This window comes from Hyalella azteca, unplaced genomic scaffold, assembly GCF_000764305.2.
Source record: "Hyalella azteca isolate HAZT.00-mixed unplaced genomic scaffold, Hazt_2.0.2 contig5857, whole genome shotgun sequence".
Lineage (NCBI taxonomy): Eukaryota > Metazoa > Arthropoda > Malacostraca > Amphipoda > Hyalellidae > Hyalella > Hyalella azteca.
In genome coordinates, this window is record NW_025936036.1 from 61,130 (window position 1) to 79,034 (window position 17,905).

General features: G+C 35.6%; 2 protein-coding genes across 2 annotated transcripts in view; both read right to left on the reverse strand.

The window, feature by feature from the left end:
• The window catches only part of LOC108667088, a 23,409-nt gene extending 22,661 nt beyond the window's left edge, over nt 1–748 (reverse strand). The window contains exon 1 of the mRNA XM_018154077.2: nt 627–748. The gene's annotated coding sequence lies outside the window, so the exon portion shown is untranslated. The remainder of the gene's footprint in view (nt 1–626) is intronic.
• The window catches only part of LOC108667087, a gene marked incomplete at its 5' end in the record, with an annotated part of 65,222 nt that overhangs the window by 45,225 nt on the left and 2,092 nt on the right, over nt 1–17,905 (reverse strand).

A 17,905-nucleotide genomic window follows, 5' to 3' on the forward strand; every position in this document is an offset into this window, starting at 1 on the left:
TAACTGAGACGATACGCACCGATTTGCACTGAATCTAAGAAAAAAGACGATACGCAATGAACGTGCGAACTACGCAATGATTAAAATTGAGCGTAGCTGCTATGGGAACATTTTCAATTTATAAATTTATAACTAATCAGAGTTCACTATATATTCACCTGGTTAGTTCATTAAATTAATTTTACTATTGTCATAAAACTTCTGAATCACAAATAAAACAATTGGCAAATGTCCTCGTGGTGACGATCAAACTAGCAAAAAAGCAGTGTGAGTTTGTCTAGAAATCCCAATGAAGTTTGTCTAAAAAAATGTCTAAATATCTTAATGAAACGAAAAATTCTTACTATCTTCTAAATAATATAAAATATAAAATTTTGCGCAGTTTTTCCTATGCTGAATCATCGATAAAAAATTATATATCAGTCCTTGTGTCATTTTTCTAGCAGCACATGAGACAGTCCACATATCATGAATTTAACGTTGATGAAAAAAATTAAAAATATGAATTTTTCTTTTTCATAAATCACACACGCCGTTATTTTTTCATAAAACACACACGCCGTCTACTTAATTCGACCCTGCGGACTTAAAATGAAAAATTTCAATATAAATATTCCACAACAAACCTTGAAGTGTTAACACTCTAACTTCACAAGGTAACTTTCTGGTGGAAGAAGTTCCAGGTTGCTGCTTAACCACAAGTTGTTGCGCGCGCGACAGGACGATGTGTTATGAACTAAAACTCACAGTTTACCGACCGTGGTTCCCACAGAGCCAGCATCTCTCACAGATGTTAACAACAGGTGTATGTTTACATCAGGTGGGTAATTATAACGCTGCATTCGTTTGTACACATCAACCGCGCTGGTATTATACCGTACCGCGCAAGTATTATACCGTTCGTCATTTTGCGTCCATACCTAGGGCTAATTGCGAATCTCATGCAGGCAACGTAAATTTGAGTACATAAAACACAAAATGATTTGTTTATAATTATAGAGATATAAACTCCATCGTACAGAGAAATGATTACGGTTGAGTATGATTATTCAAATATCATGAATCGTTTATTCAGTCGAATATAACCTCTCATTAAAAGCGGTGCGAAAGCGAAGGTAAAGTTCTGCTGAATGAGACGAGCTGAATATCAGCAAATGATTTCATGATTATTTCGTTGTGTTGATGTAGATACTTTGAAAGCTTGCTTTCTTTTGCAATCTTTTTTATTAATTAATAAATTTCATTCTTGAAAGATGAGTGTGAAAAAATCCTAATTGTGCCTATGGTATGAAATAAATATTCTATCGTCAAAGACTAGCATGGTTAGAAACCGTGAGTAATGAAACAAATTTTTTGTCTGTGTTGTAGCGATCATTAATCTTGAGATAAGAGCCCAGTCTTTCAATTTCATTTATATTGATCTAAATTCAAAAGGAACATTCAAAATAAAATATCTGCAAATAGTTTTTCATCTATATTCAATTTCACTCTCATTTTAAGCGAACTGTTTACGCCCGAAAGCAATACAGTCTTAGAACAATTTGAAAGATTCTGAACGCATAAACCCCAAGGCAAATTTTTTCCAACATCCAGAGACTAAATTCACATTTGCTGAAATGAATCTCCAGTTGGTGTTAAACCAATTAAATCAGAACGAATCAATTTTATTCAGTTATGTAGGATTAGATTCATAAGGACAGTCTGAGGGGCGGAAGCTCAAGATGAACGCTCAGTATGAGATGCGGTTCAACCCACCACCACCACCACCGCCGGCGCCGTACAAATTCCTCCAGGGTACACTGTCGCCCCGCCGATGGCTGGCACTACCGTCTTGAAGCCTGTAGCCATGCAGCGCCAGTCCAGGTCAGTCGAATCGAAGTCTTCGGTTGTGAACATGTAGGCATAGTCTGGGGGAGGGAAATGAATGGGTAACCATTATCTGGGGGAAGCCATAGTCTGGGGGATTAAAATAAATAGGTAGCCATAGTCTGCGGGAGTAGAATGAATAGGTAGCCATAGTCTGGAGGAGTAATATGAATAGATAGCCATAATCTAGATGAGAAAATAATCATAAACTTTCCAGGGCCCACGGATGGTAAAGTGTGCATGCAGCCGAAGTTAGAAGGAGTAGAGTGAACATATAGCCATGGTCTAAGGGAGTAGAGTGAAGATCTGTCTGTAAGGGATCGAACCCGCAGCAGATAGGCGCGGGTTCGATCCCAGCTCTGTGCGACAGTTCCTGGTCAGAATCGGCAAGCAGGCCGGGTGGTTAAGCACAGCAGAATTGTAGCAGTGAGTTGCGAGTTAGAGACCACAACAAGTTGTGAATGTTCTGCGATGCTATGAATCGGCGACAGGTCTAACGGCCTAAACAACGCTGAAACCGCTATATTCTGAAGCTCAAATTAAGCCTGTAGCCGCTTTATGGGGACTAAACTGAACAAAAAGACATAGTTTGGAGGAGTAAAGATGGACGCAAAGCAATGGCGGTAGTGAAAGAAGGCATAGTGGGTATTTACCTGCAGTGAAGGAGGGACGTAAACATATAGTTTATTGTGAATAAAATTATCGTTCCCTGAAAGTTAAAGTGAACATGAGAACAAATGCTTATTTATTGCGGTAGAATAAAAAAAAATATGTATGAAACCAACGTGGTCGAGGGGGTAAAGGTTCAAACGGAGTCACTCGTGAAAGACTCTACAAGGTAGAACTGAACAGATGCAATTTGAAGCATGTTATGTGCTGACCTTTGCGTTCTAAACATTAAAGTATGCACAAAATTCAATCAAAATCCAAAATATTAACTGGTCCTTTAAAATAGAGCAAAGGATGTATGAATGAAATGTATAGAATATATGTATAGAATGAAATGTATGGAATATACAATTATCATATACTGAATTGCATATTCTTCAGAGATTTTAGAAAAAAATAGTGAAAGAAGTCTAATAATCGCAACGAATTTAGTAAAATTCTGTAATAATAATAATAAAATGGTTAATAAATATGAGTAAGACTCACTAGTGTAGCCAAAGTTGAGGAATTGGCCTTGACAGCTCCTGAAGATGCCATAGTTAGTTCCCTTGCTCACGTACGCTAGAGACTTGGTGCCTGAGTCTGCGCCGAACACTGCAACGAAATATTAAGATTAAAAACTAAATAACAAATATAAAAAAATATAACTCAGTACTCACTGCAGTGAGTGACAGAGAAGGCATTTTCTCAAAATCGACGAAAACGTGAAGTCACGGACAGACAGACGGACGGTCGGACGGACATGGCGAGTAGAATAGGGCATTTTTTTCATAAATGAGAAAATGCGCTAATAAGCAGACGTTCCAGCCTAAATTTATAATCTGTCTTTTTCAAAGATGATTCATAGTGAAGAAAGTGGATTTGCCGTCATCGAGATATAGATAACATTTATTGCTAATGATTTTCCCAAAGAAAAACAATCCTATCAGTAAAAAATTAGATATTTTTTTTAATATTTTCGTGGTTAATCAGGGTATGCATATAAATGCCAAAAACGTTACAAATCAGTGATATGTTTACTCCAACCCAAGAACAGAATAATGAACATATACTGAGACACTAGAACATATACTGAGACACTAGAACATATACTGAGACACTAGAACAAATATTAGGACACTAGAACATATATTAAGACACTCGAACAAATACTATGACACTAGAACATATACTGGGACACTAGAACATATGTTCAGACACTAGAACATATAATGAGACACTAGAACATATAATGAGACACTAGAACATATACTGGGACACTAGAACATAAACTGAGACACTAGAACATATACTGGGACACTAGAACATATGTTCAGACAATAGAACATATAATGAGACACTAGAACATATACTGGGACTCTAGAACATAAACTGAGACACTAGAACATATACTGAAACACTAGAACATATACTGAGACACTAGAACATATACGAGGCACTAGAACATATACTGAGACACTAGAACATGTACTGAGACACTAAAACACATACTGAGACACTAGAACATATCCTGAGACACTAGAACATATCCTGAGACACTAGAAAATATACGAGACACTAGAACATATACTGAGACACTAGAATGCATACTGAGACACCAGAACATATACTGAGACACTAGAACATGTACTGAGACACTAGAACATATACGAGACACTAGAAGTGTAAGCATTGAACTGACTTTTGTTGGGGAGGCCAGTGAAGGTGATGCCAAATGGAGTCGTCTTTGCCAGCGCGTAGGTACCAAGGTTAGTTTTCTTCACGCCGCTGTTAGAAAGACAAGGAGAATGTGATGTTAGTGAGTGAGATCGAGTTAACGAGAATGTTAGTGAGTGAGATCGAGTTAAAGAGAATCTTAATGAGACCGAGAGGGAATGACTATATCAGCAAGATCAAGAGAGAATGATGACGTTGTTGAAATAAATATTTAATGATGATGAACAAGATCAGGATGGATCGACAGAGAATTTTGGTGTTAGTGCTATCATGAGTGAACAAGGATGTCTGTAAGATCTGGAAGGAGAGGTTGCGAAAGTTATTTCGACGACGAAATTTTTTTTATAGCCTTGATAAGTAAGAAAGATGAGACATATACTTATTTGGAAATATAGTAAGTGAAAAGAAGATTTGTTAATCAAATTGGGTATGGAATACGAGATGTTATACATGTTATAAATTCATGTTATCGAAATATTTCTTATGAGCATTTATTACGATGTGACAAAGATTATTCTAAGAATTCTTGAACCAATTTGCTGCCGATACGAGCCAAATACGAATAAAAAACGAATTAAATACGAATATAATACGAATAAAATGTGAATAAAATACGAATAAAATGAGAATAAAATACGAATAAAATGCGAATAAAATGCAAATAATTACGAATGAAATACGAATAAAATACAAGTAATATACGAATAAATTACTAATAAAAACGAATAAATTAAGAATAAAATACGAATAAAAACGATCAAATCACGAAAAAAATACGAATAAAAACGAATAAATCACGAATAAAATACGAATAAATTACGAACAAAATACAAATGATATACGAATAAAGAGTGAATGAAATAGGAATAAAATGGAAATAAAACACGAATAAAATAAAAATAAAATACGAATAGACTGCAAATAAAATACGAATAAAAGACGAATAAGATACGAATAAAATAGGAATAAAATACGAATTAAATGCAAATAAATTGCGAGTAAAGTAGGAATAAAATACGAAAAAAACTAATTAAAACGATGAAATTATGAATAAAATACTAATATAATACGAATAAAATCGAATAAATCATGAATAAAATACGTATATATATATAACTAACAAAATACGAATGATGTACGAATAAAAAACGAATAAAATACGAATATAATACGAATAAAATGCGAACAAAATACGAATAAAATACTAATAAAAACGAATATATCACGAATAAAATACGAATAGAAACGAATGAATCACGAATAAAATACTAATAACAAAACTAACTATACGAATATATGATACGAACAAAATACATATGATATACGAAAAAAAGCGAATGAAATAGGAATAAATTACGAATACAATTAGAATAAAATGTGAAAAGATACGAGTAAAATACGAATAAAATATGAATAAAATACGAATATGAAATGAATAAATTATGAATAAAATACGAATAATATACGAACAAAATACGAATGAAATACGAATAAGACACGATTAAAGTGCGAATAAAATACGAATAAAATACTAATAAAATACGAATAAAATACGAATCAAATTGAATAAATCACGAATAAAATCGAATAACTGACGAGCAAAATACGAATGATGTACTAATAAAAAACGAATAAAATACGAATAAAATACGAATGAAATACGAATAAAATGCGAACAAAATACGAAAATAAATACTTAAAAAAACTTTTTAAAAAACACGTTTTTCTTGTGGACTAAGAAGTAGAAATTAAATCATGGCTCGCCCCAAAAAACGTGTGTCGGGCAGATTTATGATTAAAGCGAAAAGCACACAACACACGAATTTTGGAAATTTGATGGTGAACGTACAGCCCGACCCACGTTTTTTTGGAGTTAACAACAAACAAACAAACAAACAAACAAACAAACGCGAAGCTAAGCTAAGAAAAACGTGTTAAAATACGAGTAAATACGAATAAAATACTAGTTAAATAAGTATAAAATAGGAATAAAACTAGAATAAAATACGAGTGAAATTAGAGTTCACATCAAAAAGTTTATTCGCATCTAAAAATTTTCTCCATGCTTTCACGTCAATCTCAGCGAATTACTGGAAATATAAAGGGTTAACTCACAATATTAATAGAAATAATTTCAGCCTGAAATGCGAAGGCTTTCAAAAAAATTTTTTTTAGTTTTTGAAATTTTACTTCTTCCATTATTAAAATTCATTATAATTAGACAGCGATGCGTTTAATTGGGAAGTGTTGGCAAGGTTGTGCGTTACTGGGAGGATTTACAGATATATATTTACATATATTATTATATTTTATATATATAGATATATAGGATTACAGGATATACAGGTATATATTGAGCGATAGAAAGAGATGCAAGAGACTATAGCGGGCATGGGCAGAGATGCATGAGACTAGCGGGCATGGGCAGAGGTGCAAAAGACTAGCGGGCATGGGCAGAGATGCAAAAGACTAGCGGGCATGGGTAGAGATGCAAAAGACTAGCGGGCATGGGCAGAGGTGCAAGAGACTAGCGGGCATGGGCAGAGATGCAAGAGACTAGCGGGCATGGGCAGAGATGCAAGAGACTAGCACGTGTCTCGATTAGTTCAGTAAAAACGGTTAACAGTAACAACGGTCATAAGAATAATAAGAAACATCGTTTTTCTTATGTTGCGAGTTTTCAAAGTTTTTGTAAACAGAATGTCTCTAAAATAAATTTTCGGTGACATGAGATTAAAATCAAACTAAAATTAGAAAAAAGTAACGATGCATCTAGAAAATTTCCCGCACGGATGAAATGTTAATAAATAGATCACCACGAGATAACATCATTTGCCTACAAATGAACAAGCAGCTACATGACATCTTGTCATGTAACAATAATATTTATAAACGGAGTTCGCGTCACGGAGCAGCCAAGTCAGACGAGTAAATCCAACAGCTCAGTTCAATAGGTAGCATCTGATATTTTATTAAACTCTTTTGGCAGCGCGAATCATTCTAAACGTAATTCATGTTACGCCAAAAGCACCAAAAGTTGAAGTCAAATGATGTAACACCAGAAGTTGAAGAAAGATCCATCCTAGTCTTTAAGTTGCAATAACGATACTGCAGGTGATATCGGTCGCTTCTAAGACCGGTAGAAAAACCGTGCAGATCAAAACCATCCCATGGATGTACAAAATAGAATTGTTATCACAATTTCATAGTGATGCTTCATGTTACATTTTAATTTCGACCTTCAGTTGTCTATTTCTTATTGCGAAAATTTACCCGACACTCCAAATCTTGCATTCAGTTCATATTTGCTTTAGGAGCGAATTATTTCTGTAAGTTAGTTTCACTCCCACTAATTTGTTACTAATTTAATTTAATTTCACTAATTTTAAATTGTCTGAATAGTTTTACTATCATCTTGTGTTGTTTTGTTTAGATTATGGATTTCTTAGCCAACAAATGCTTAATCTGTTGGATTAATTGCTAATACGAGTATTCTGTATTAAACTTGCATAAACTATACGTGCTGTTGAAAGACCCTGAATAAAACCCTTTGGAAACACTTAGGTCGGAAATTGGCCATATAGCCAATTTCCGACCTAAGTGTGCTTAGAAAAATGTAAGGTGCTTAGAAAAATGTAACTGCCATTATGCGCATCTCATTTTCAGATGCTAACTGAAAAAAGCGACAATCAGTGAGATTTAATTGGCTATTTTATTACCCTTTTGGGTTCCGTTAATTTTCTGACCGGAATTTCACTGAAGCATTCATAACAGCGATGTTAAAAAAATATAACTCAGTACTCACAGCAGTGAGTGACAGAGAGCGCATTTTCTCGTCGAAGAAAACTTGAGGTCACGGACGGACGGACAGACGGACATGGCGAGCACAATAGTGCATTTTTTCCATAAATGAGAAAATGCGCTAAAAACCGTAGATCAAATGCACAACATTGATTAAAAAAATGAATTGCTTTTCACTTACTTTTTGTATTTATTGAAAAAATGAATTGTTTTTTTTTTGCCAGAGAAGCAAAACGTGAGAAAAACAATTGAAAAACAAGCACAAACTTCATCATCCTGCATGAGCAGAGCAATTGAAAAGTTCAATTGTTTTTTCAAAAAGGCAAAACGTGAGAATAACAATTTAAAAACAAGCACAAACTTCATCATACTGCATGGGCAGAACAATTTAAAAGTTCAATTGTTTTTCATAAAAGCAAAACGTGAGAATAACAATTGAAAACAAGCACAAACTTCATCATACTGCACGAGCAGAACAATTGAAAAGTTCAATTGTTTTTTCGTGAGCAAGACGTGAGAATAACAATTGAAAAACAAGCACAAACTTCATCATACTGCATGAGCAGAGCAAATGAAAAGTTCAATTGTTTAAAAAAAATAAACAAAATGACGTGAGAATAACAATTGAAAAACAAGCACAAACTTCATCATACTGCATGAGCAGAGCAAATGAAAAGTTCAATTGTTTAAAAAAAATAAACAAAATGTGAGAATAACAATTGAAAAACAAGCACAAACTTCATCATACTGCATTAGCAGAACAATTGAAAAGTTTAATTGTTTTTTCGTGAGCAAGACGTGAGAATAACAATTGAAAAACAAGCACAAGCTTCATCATACTGCATGAGCAGAACAATATAAAAGTTCAATTGTTTTTTTAAAAGCAAAACGTGGGCAAAACAATTGAAAAACAAAAAATCTTTTTAGTTGGGAACTCATGTTAAAACTGTTTATTTTCAGCTAAATGGTCAGGTAATGCCTGGGAAAGTTATTCTCTACAATTTAAGAATGTTGGTATCCAAAAATTTGCCATCTCATTCAGCCAGAAAAGGTGACAATGGAGGCCCAAACTTACAATTGTTAATAAAAGCCCGTTTCAAGCTACGATCAGCGTGGAAATGTTATCTGTTATCTCCTAGTATATAATTTTAATTTTTCATTTACAAAAACGAGGTTTTAAAAAATTACAATAACAATTTCTCATTCATCGTCCCTCAATTCTTTTTGCCCTGCCTCAATATTTTCGCACATGAACATTATTCCAGAACAGGATAATGTTCAGAAGCAGTAGGAATTGTGAACACACGCTAAAATTGCCTTGTATAATTTAGTGTTACAGGCTATATGCGAAGACTCGTACGATAAGCTTACTGCTACTCCCGATAGATTATCAAGCAAAGACAAAATAAAAAACAAAAGTGAAGGAATAATTAAAATTAATTAGTCAGAACTGTGTTCAAAGTGAAGCCTATGTGAAGATTGAGCAGAACCAATACAAGAACATCACAAAATCCAGTGTAAAGCCATATTTAGACAATCGAGGAGCCAAAGTAAAAATCAGAGCGGGAAATCAAGAAGGAAAAATGAAGTATACTGACACGTTGCAGCTGTAGAAAAAAAACTGAAGCCAAATAGAAACAAAAATAAAGCCAATGTAAAGCCAGAATGAAACACGAATGAAGCCAAAATTAAATTAAAGTCAAAGTGAAAAAAATTGAATTAAATTAAAGTCAAAGTGAAAAAAATTGAATTAAATTAAAGTCAAAGTGAAAAAAACACGAAACAACTGCAATGCCAATCTTATATACCTCATAGTCAATTAAAGTCAGAAAATAACCAAATTTAGGACAAAGTGAATCGCCTTACTTGCGGTAGGAGATCGTAAAGTTGTTGCTGTATTTAGTGTAGTCCGGAGTCACTGGGACAGGGTCCGGCCAGAAGAGCCATCGGTCCTCGAAGTCGTCGCGCCGAGTCTTGGGCGCAAGTTTGACGCACTGAAATATATTTTCCGCTGTTCGCGCCGTACGCAGGTACAAAGTGGCCGGCATAAACGATTGCACCTGTTCAAAGGATCCTATGCTCAATAAACAGTTAATATTTTACGTTTTGTAGAGTATTTTGTGTTCATCGAGACCACTGAGTGTAAACAGGATTCTTAAGAAGCTCACATCGACTGAAAAATGATAAATAATGATGGTCCATTGATTTCATATTGAATACAGACAGATTCACAAAAAATACAAACTTAGCGTGCATTGTATATACTTTAAACACTATTGAATGATCAATGGTTCACATGTTTACAGTGGATCATCACCAATGCGGTCCCGGATTTTGGTTATGTTCAACACTCATATGGTGCCCGAGTGCTGCACGTCTAGTACACAAAGTTTTACTTCATGCTATGAAACAAGTTTTTAAATACATTGCTTTTGCATTAAGTTAAGTACTGTTTAAGTACTGTTAACTGCCACATTATTGCATTTTTGTTAAGCTGGTGGAGCCGACAATGGCTAAAATTGTATTATATCGGTTATATAAAAGAACTGTGATCAAAGAAAGCGCGGACTGAAGCTCTCAATGACGGATATTGATTGATAAAAAAATGCGTACACTGTTAAGAAATGAATTAAAGTTCGAAAAAGCCCTCTATACCAACTTCGATCCACACGACATTTTCAATACCATGGACAGACCACCAACAACACTACATTAAAAAAAATTCCCTCTAACGAAACACTCCTCGTCGTAATGATCATTCAGCTATCGTTGAAAATCGCACAATAGAATGCTCGTTGTTAAAATAACAAAAGACGTACTCCAGCAAATGATCTACTAAAGATGTACACTTTAAATCATACATCCTATGCCTATCAACGACCACTCCATATCTTAGATAACATCTCATCTCTTAACATCTTTAACGACTAAGTAATCTCCGATTTGCATACAACCTTCACGAAACTTTTATACAAACTCACATTAAACAGGACGCCGATTGCATGCACTTAATTTATTTCTAAACGCAGCACCAAATTTCATTACAATCCCGTTAAATTATTTGCGAATTTATAAATGCCGCAAATTCAACAATAGGAAAATGAGGAAGACAAAACTTAATTGGAAGACAAATACACTATAACGTATAATCACATGGTCGTGCATTCACAGTGGCCTGTAATTCCCAATCCTAAACACTGACACAACTTACCTAGACGGAGTCAACACGGAACAAGGTATTTCACAACTTACATGTACAACCAAGAACCAAATACCTTGCAGTCATTTACCTATAATAACTGTCGTATACACAAACTCCATACAAATACCGATTTGCCCTCGCAGATCTTTCCATAGAGCCAATTGCAGCCAATACGTAAAAAAGGACAATTTGACGCAAGCGATATCCTTGCTCGAAACGAAAATCAATGCTCAAATAAATCAACACAGAACGCCACCGGAACCTTTGTTTCCACCGTAAAACAGCGAATATCGTCGACAACAAAATATACTAATGAAATACTACGTATACGAACACAAAACTAATCCATTCTTCATCGAATTTCTGACCACGGTCCATAATTGGCATTGAAAAGACAACTCACCCCTCCACGTCAAAAATTACACAGGGAAAGAATTTCTCAATACTCTGACATTGCTGGACCTCATTTATTTGTTGGTTAACAGAAAATATTCTTCAAACTTTCTGTTCATCCAAAAAATACACGTTAAACAGATAACGTAAAAACATGACAGATAACGTAAGAAAAAACATAAAGATAATACGTCCATAGACCCAAAGAAAAATTGATCTAAGCCGAATAGTAGCAAAAGCAAATTAAACAACCCTGCATTCGTGCACTCGGTATCGGGAACAACAGGGCCGATTAATTGCTGGGCTCGTTCTTGCTAACCTGGGGGCCTTACTTTCAAAACTCGCTAAGTGAACGTAAGTACTTACGCTCTACTTTCTTGTCTATGATTGGTGGATTTGGCTTGAAAGGCCGTCAATGAATGGCTGATGAACTTACGATCTCTTAACTTTTTTCTAAAGTATAGGCCCTGCGCACCGGTAAATGTCTTCAAAAGTTAAGAGATCGTAAGTTCATCAGCCAATCATATGGCCCCCTGGGCCATACTTTCAAAACTCGCTAAGTGAACGTAAGTACTTACGCTCTATTTTTTTATCTATGATTGGTGGATTTTGCTTGAAAGGCCGTCAATGATTGGCTGATGAACTTACGATCTCTTAACTTTTTTTTGAAAGTAGAGGCAGAAGTAGAAGCGAAAAGGACATGAGCAGTTGACACAAAAAGAAAAATTCCAGCCTGCTTCTTAATTTTCGTGAGATTTTTCATTTCTAATAATCATCATTTACATCATCGTCATCATCACCACCACATAAAAATGAAGAGAAGAGCTCAAAAACCAAAATATGAAGAATAAGAACTCATTTTAATGGGTCTCGGGAATTCGTCAAAGTCCTGACGGGGGCGCTTCTATCTTTCCATCAAACATCAAACTCCTACCAGAAACTATCCACGTGCCTAGCACCTTTTAGCGTATTTTCTCATTTATGGAAAAAAGCGCTATTGTGCTCGTCATGTCCGTCCGTCCATCTGTCTGTCTGTCTGTCTGTGACTTCACGTTGCCGAGTATCCACGATACACGGCAACGAGAAAATGCGCTCTCTGTTACTCACTGCAGTGAGTACTTATAGATTTTTTTTCATCTTCCTGTGTCATTCATCCATCACTTAGCTCTTTCTGGACACCTGGGGCCATACATTCAAAAAAAGTTAAGAGATCGAAAGTATGTTAGCCAATCATTGACGGCCTTTCAAGCAAAATCCACCAATCATAGACAAGAAAATAGAGCGTAAGTACATACGTTAACTTAGCGAGTTATGAAAGTATGGCCCCTGGGGCCATACTTTCCAGCTATGGTACTTTGGTTCCAGGGGACGACCAGGTATGGTTCAAATATTAAAATTTGAACTTAACCCCAGGGGTCATACTTTCAAAACTCGCTAAGTGAACGTAAGTACTTACGCTCTGTGTTCTTGTCTATGATTGGTGGATTTTGCTTGAAAGGCCGTCAATGATTGGCTGATGAACTTACGATCTCTTAACTTTCACAATTCTTAAAGTGATATCGTACGCTAACCTTGGTGGCGGCGTCGGCGGGAAGGCGTGGGGCGCTGAAGGTAGCGGGACAGCCGTTGATCCAGGCGCTGCGTGCGACCGGTACAAGCGTCACCAGCAGCAGCGCGCACAGCAAGAACTTCATGATGATTCTGGCTGGAAATTGCCATAGGAAATGTCAGTCTTAGTCCATAAACAGTTTTTATCAAAACATGTCAGTTTTAGTAAAAAAAACATGTTTCCATATGAATCTTGGTAGTTCATAATTTCGTTATTGGGTTAATTAAATACTCGGATACTGTGAAGTAGTAAATGCCCTTTAAAAGAAAATATTCCAATGCAACAACTTTTAACAAAATTTTTCGAATCTGCTCCAATATACATATATTAGACAGTTAAATTGATCAATTCATTCACTATTACTCGCTCAGCTATCATTTTCCAATTGGATATTATTGATTAATAATTTTTTCGCGCGACAACCAGTATCAAAATTTACCTGTGTTTCTTAGCATCATAAACGATAAGTCTCTCTATTTACAGTTTCAAATATTACAATTTGAACTAAGTTGGTAGCAAGGTTCATAGTGGTAGATTTGGATTCTACAGCCACGCTCGATACCACTCGAGCCACCTAAACCAGCCACGCTCGAAGGAACAATAGCATTGAAAATCTTACCTTGTGCTTATGATGGACCTCGAACAATGAACCAAGTCAGATGAAATGTGCACCGACCAGCACGAATTCACACATTAGAGTGCGGTACCTCAGTCCACTTCGATGCAGACCTCGCATTCCAGCGACACCTGCCAGATGGGTATCTTAAGAGCCCGCTTCACCCTGCCTTCGATATTCTGACCACACTTGTTGTAATTTTCCCCCCAGTTCATGGGATAAAATGTTCCAATGCATAATAGACCGTTTCATTCGAAACGGTTGGATACAGCAAATCAATTTTAGGGGGAAACCATATTCTTTGCAATTGTCGTCAAAAGTGACGACATTACTTTCGATATTCTGAACGCACCTGTTGTAATTTTCCCCCCAGTTCATGGGATGAAATGTTCCCATGCATAATAGACCGTTTCATTCGAAATAGTTGGATACAGCAAATCAATTTTAGGAGATAAACTATACTCTTTGTAATTGTCGTCAAAAGTGACGACATTACTTTCAATCGACACCACATTATTTCAATTATTAAATGGTTTTTCCTAGATATTGGTATGACCAACAATTAATTCAGATACAACATATTGAGATGTACTCACATCAAAACAGAATTTTCTATTCATTTTATTTTGGTTGCATCTCTTAAAATCAATAAATTGTTATTTAAATGAATCAAGTTTCATTTGAGTTTCTACATTCATTGAGAAACTCAATGAATTGAGTTTCTACAAAAACACAGTCATGCCTTCCATTCGGGAGTGAATTCAGGGGACAGTTTAGCGGACAAAAAAAAGTTTATTTCGGCTGACCACAGCTTGAGAAAAATGGGATATATACATGGATTCAGGTTACATATATTATCCATTTCAGCATTACGCGCTTAGTGACGTATACCCAACTCCACATTTTTTAATACTAAAATCTTAGGTCAGTTCCATGTAACTATGTTCTTTTTATTCAAATCTATCAATTCGTCGTTGAGCTGTCCTAATAGGATTAGTATTAGCGATGTCGACATTGATTAGGCCAAATCTTGACTCGCTTTTTCTGGAATTTCTGTAGTTGTTGCTATCAAGCCTGCAATTCATTGCTTCAATCTTGCTGTTCCAAAAACTCCTGTCATTTCGCTGACTTTGACTAGAACCTTTACATCTGAAGCAAGGATCGAACCCGTAAGAACCGATCCAATTTTGGTTCGCTGACGCCGGATTTTCAAAACTTGCTCAAGTACACGTAGCTGAAGATTTCTCTTCAATAATTAATTGGTGGTTTAGCTTGAAAAGCCAAATGTTATTGGTTGACGGAATTACAAACAGTTAACTATTTATGATATTCGTAATATTGTTCAAGAACTTCAACCACTCGACCGCCTTGTTGTACATCTTGAGAATGAAGTCGAAGACGAAACTCATACTCTTGTCTCGACTACCAGCTATGGTATTCATAAAACGATTATAGCGCTACAAATATTAGAATATTTCTCGTAGGCTTCTTATTATCAATATTATTAGAATATTTCTCGTAGGCTTCTTTTCAATATGTAAGGACTTCGACGAGTACTATTCCAATTTTGAGATTTGAATACTTTTCTATATGATTTGAATAAAAAATTTAATATTTGAACTGTATTGTTATAAAGTTTCTCCTTTGAGTATCTTGTGTATTTATTGATTGATTTGGGGTGAAATAAATTACGTCGTGAAGCAGAGTTTAATTAAACACCGCACATGTTACATCGGTCTACACATTTCCACATGAATAGTTTAAATCTTTTCTAGAAGATAAAATAGTCGATATTTAATAAAATTATGGAGCTGTCGAATTAAATATGAATAGAATGAAAATAATTAGAATAAGAAAATATGGAATCAGAAAAATTGGAATAAGAAAATATGGAATCAGCATCGATAGAATCAGAATAGATCTAATCAGAATAGATGGAATCAGAATAGATGGAATCAGAATAGATGGAATCAGAATAGATGGAATCAGAATAGATGGAATCAGAATAGATGGAATCAGAATAGATGTAATCAGAATAGATGGATTCAGAATAGACGGATTCAGAACAGATGGAATCAGAATAGATGGATTCAGAATAGATGCAATCAGAATAGATGGAATCAGAATAGATGGAATCAGAATAGATGGATTCAGAATAGATGCAATCAGAATAGATGGAATCAGAATAGATGTAATAAGAATAGATGGATTCAGAACAGATGGAATCAGAATAGATGGATTCAGAATAGATGCAATCAGAATAGATGGAATCAGAATAGATGTAATCAGAATAGATGTAATCAGAATAGATGTAATCAGAATAGATGTAATCAGAATAGATGGATTCAGAATAGATGGATTCAGAACAGATGGAATCATAATAGATGGATTCAGAATAGATGGAATCAGAATAGATGTAATCAGAATAGATGGAATCAGAATAGATGTAATCAGAATAGATGGATTCAGAATAGATTGAATCAGAATAGATTGAATCAGAATAGATGGATTCAGAATAGATGGAATCAGAATAGATGGAATCAGAATAGATGGAATCAGAATATATGGAATCAGAATAGATGGAATCAGAATAGATGGAGAATAAATAAATGGAATTTAATGTACATGCAAATTTTTAATGCAGATAAATTGAGATAGAATCCTTACGAGTGGGTGAACACATAAGACTAAATTAATAAAAACTTATCTCAAGAAAGAATCTTATAGATGGGAGTAAAAATCAATTTGAATGACGCTAATTTGAAGTTCAAGCTAACGAGCATCGAACGTTTTCTTCAGTTTGCAATTCTAATTTTCTTTGCGAATTGCAGTTCTGATTTCCATTGTGAATTTCTAAAAAATCTCGAGCTGTTTTGTAAAGTTTTCCGTTTTTGTTTGTCACTTTTTTATCGCTTTTTATTTGGTTAAAATTATTTATTATACTTCAGTAAAAAATTTCGATTGTTTTTCTATAGTTCACACAGTTTTTCTGGCTGCGTCATTTTTTTTTTTGCATTGAGGAGAAATAGGAATCTATACCTGAAGAGATAATTACCAAGTAGAAATTATTTATTGCTGGAATAAGTAATGTGAAAGAAAAATCGAAAGTCCTACCAACAATATCTGTCCTAAAAGTCCACGGAAATTCTGCCAAGACAGGAACTTAAATGCGGTTAGAGGTTGACTGAAGAACTGCCGGTGATTGATCAATCCTGATCCTTTTATAGTTTTTCACTCACTGGTAACCATAATACCATTTAATCGGTGGCAAGCACAATGCCATTAACTCCAACAACAACAAATGTTCACGTCGTTATAATAACACGTGAATGGACGGAAATAACAATTCATCCACTCGAAATTATTGGTGTTAAGGTAGCGTCTGATGGCCGCCCTAGGCGCACCGTCATCGGTAGCCAGCACGTGGCCAATAACCCCAATAACAACAAATGTTCACGTCGTTATATTAACACGTGAATGGACGGAAATAACAATTCATCCATTCGAAATTATTGGTGTTAAAGGTAGCGTCTGATGGCCGTCCTAGGCGCACCAGTTCGCAGGCTTCCACCCAGTGAGGGAGGTAACACTAGCTAGTTGGTTCGCCACGCAGGTCGTGTTGTACATGCTAGTGTCGCTGATGGTCTGCTTGAGGAACATGTAACCGTAATCTGCAAAGACAAAGCGGTCCATTAGTCTAAGCCTAACTAGTCATGAAAATTGCATCGGATATGAGTGATATTTTGCGGGGTAAAGCCAAAACAAAGACAAAGCGGTCTATTAGTCTAAGGGATTACATTTACTATACACACCAACAACCTGGGCACTTCACATCCTTTACTTATCTTCTTCCTCTGACTGGCCACTTTCTGTTTTTCAATCACTTCCCTAGTGGCACGGCACCCTTCCCTAGTGGCACCGCGCCCTTCCCCAGTGGCACGACACCCTTCCCTAGTGGCACGGCACCCTTCCCCAGTGGCACGGCACCCTTCCCCAGTGGCACGGCACCCTTCCCCAGTGGCACGGCTGTCTC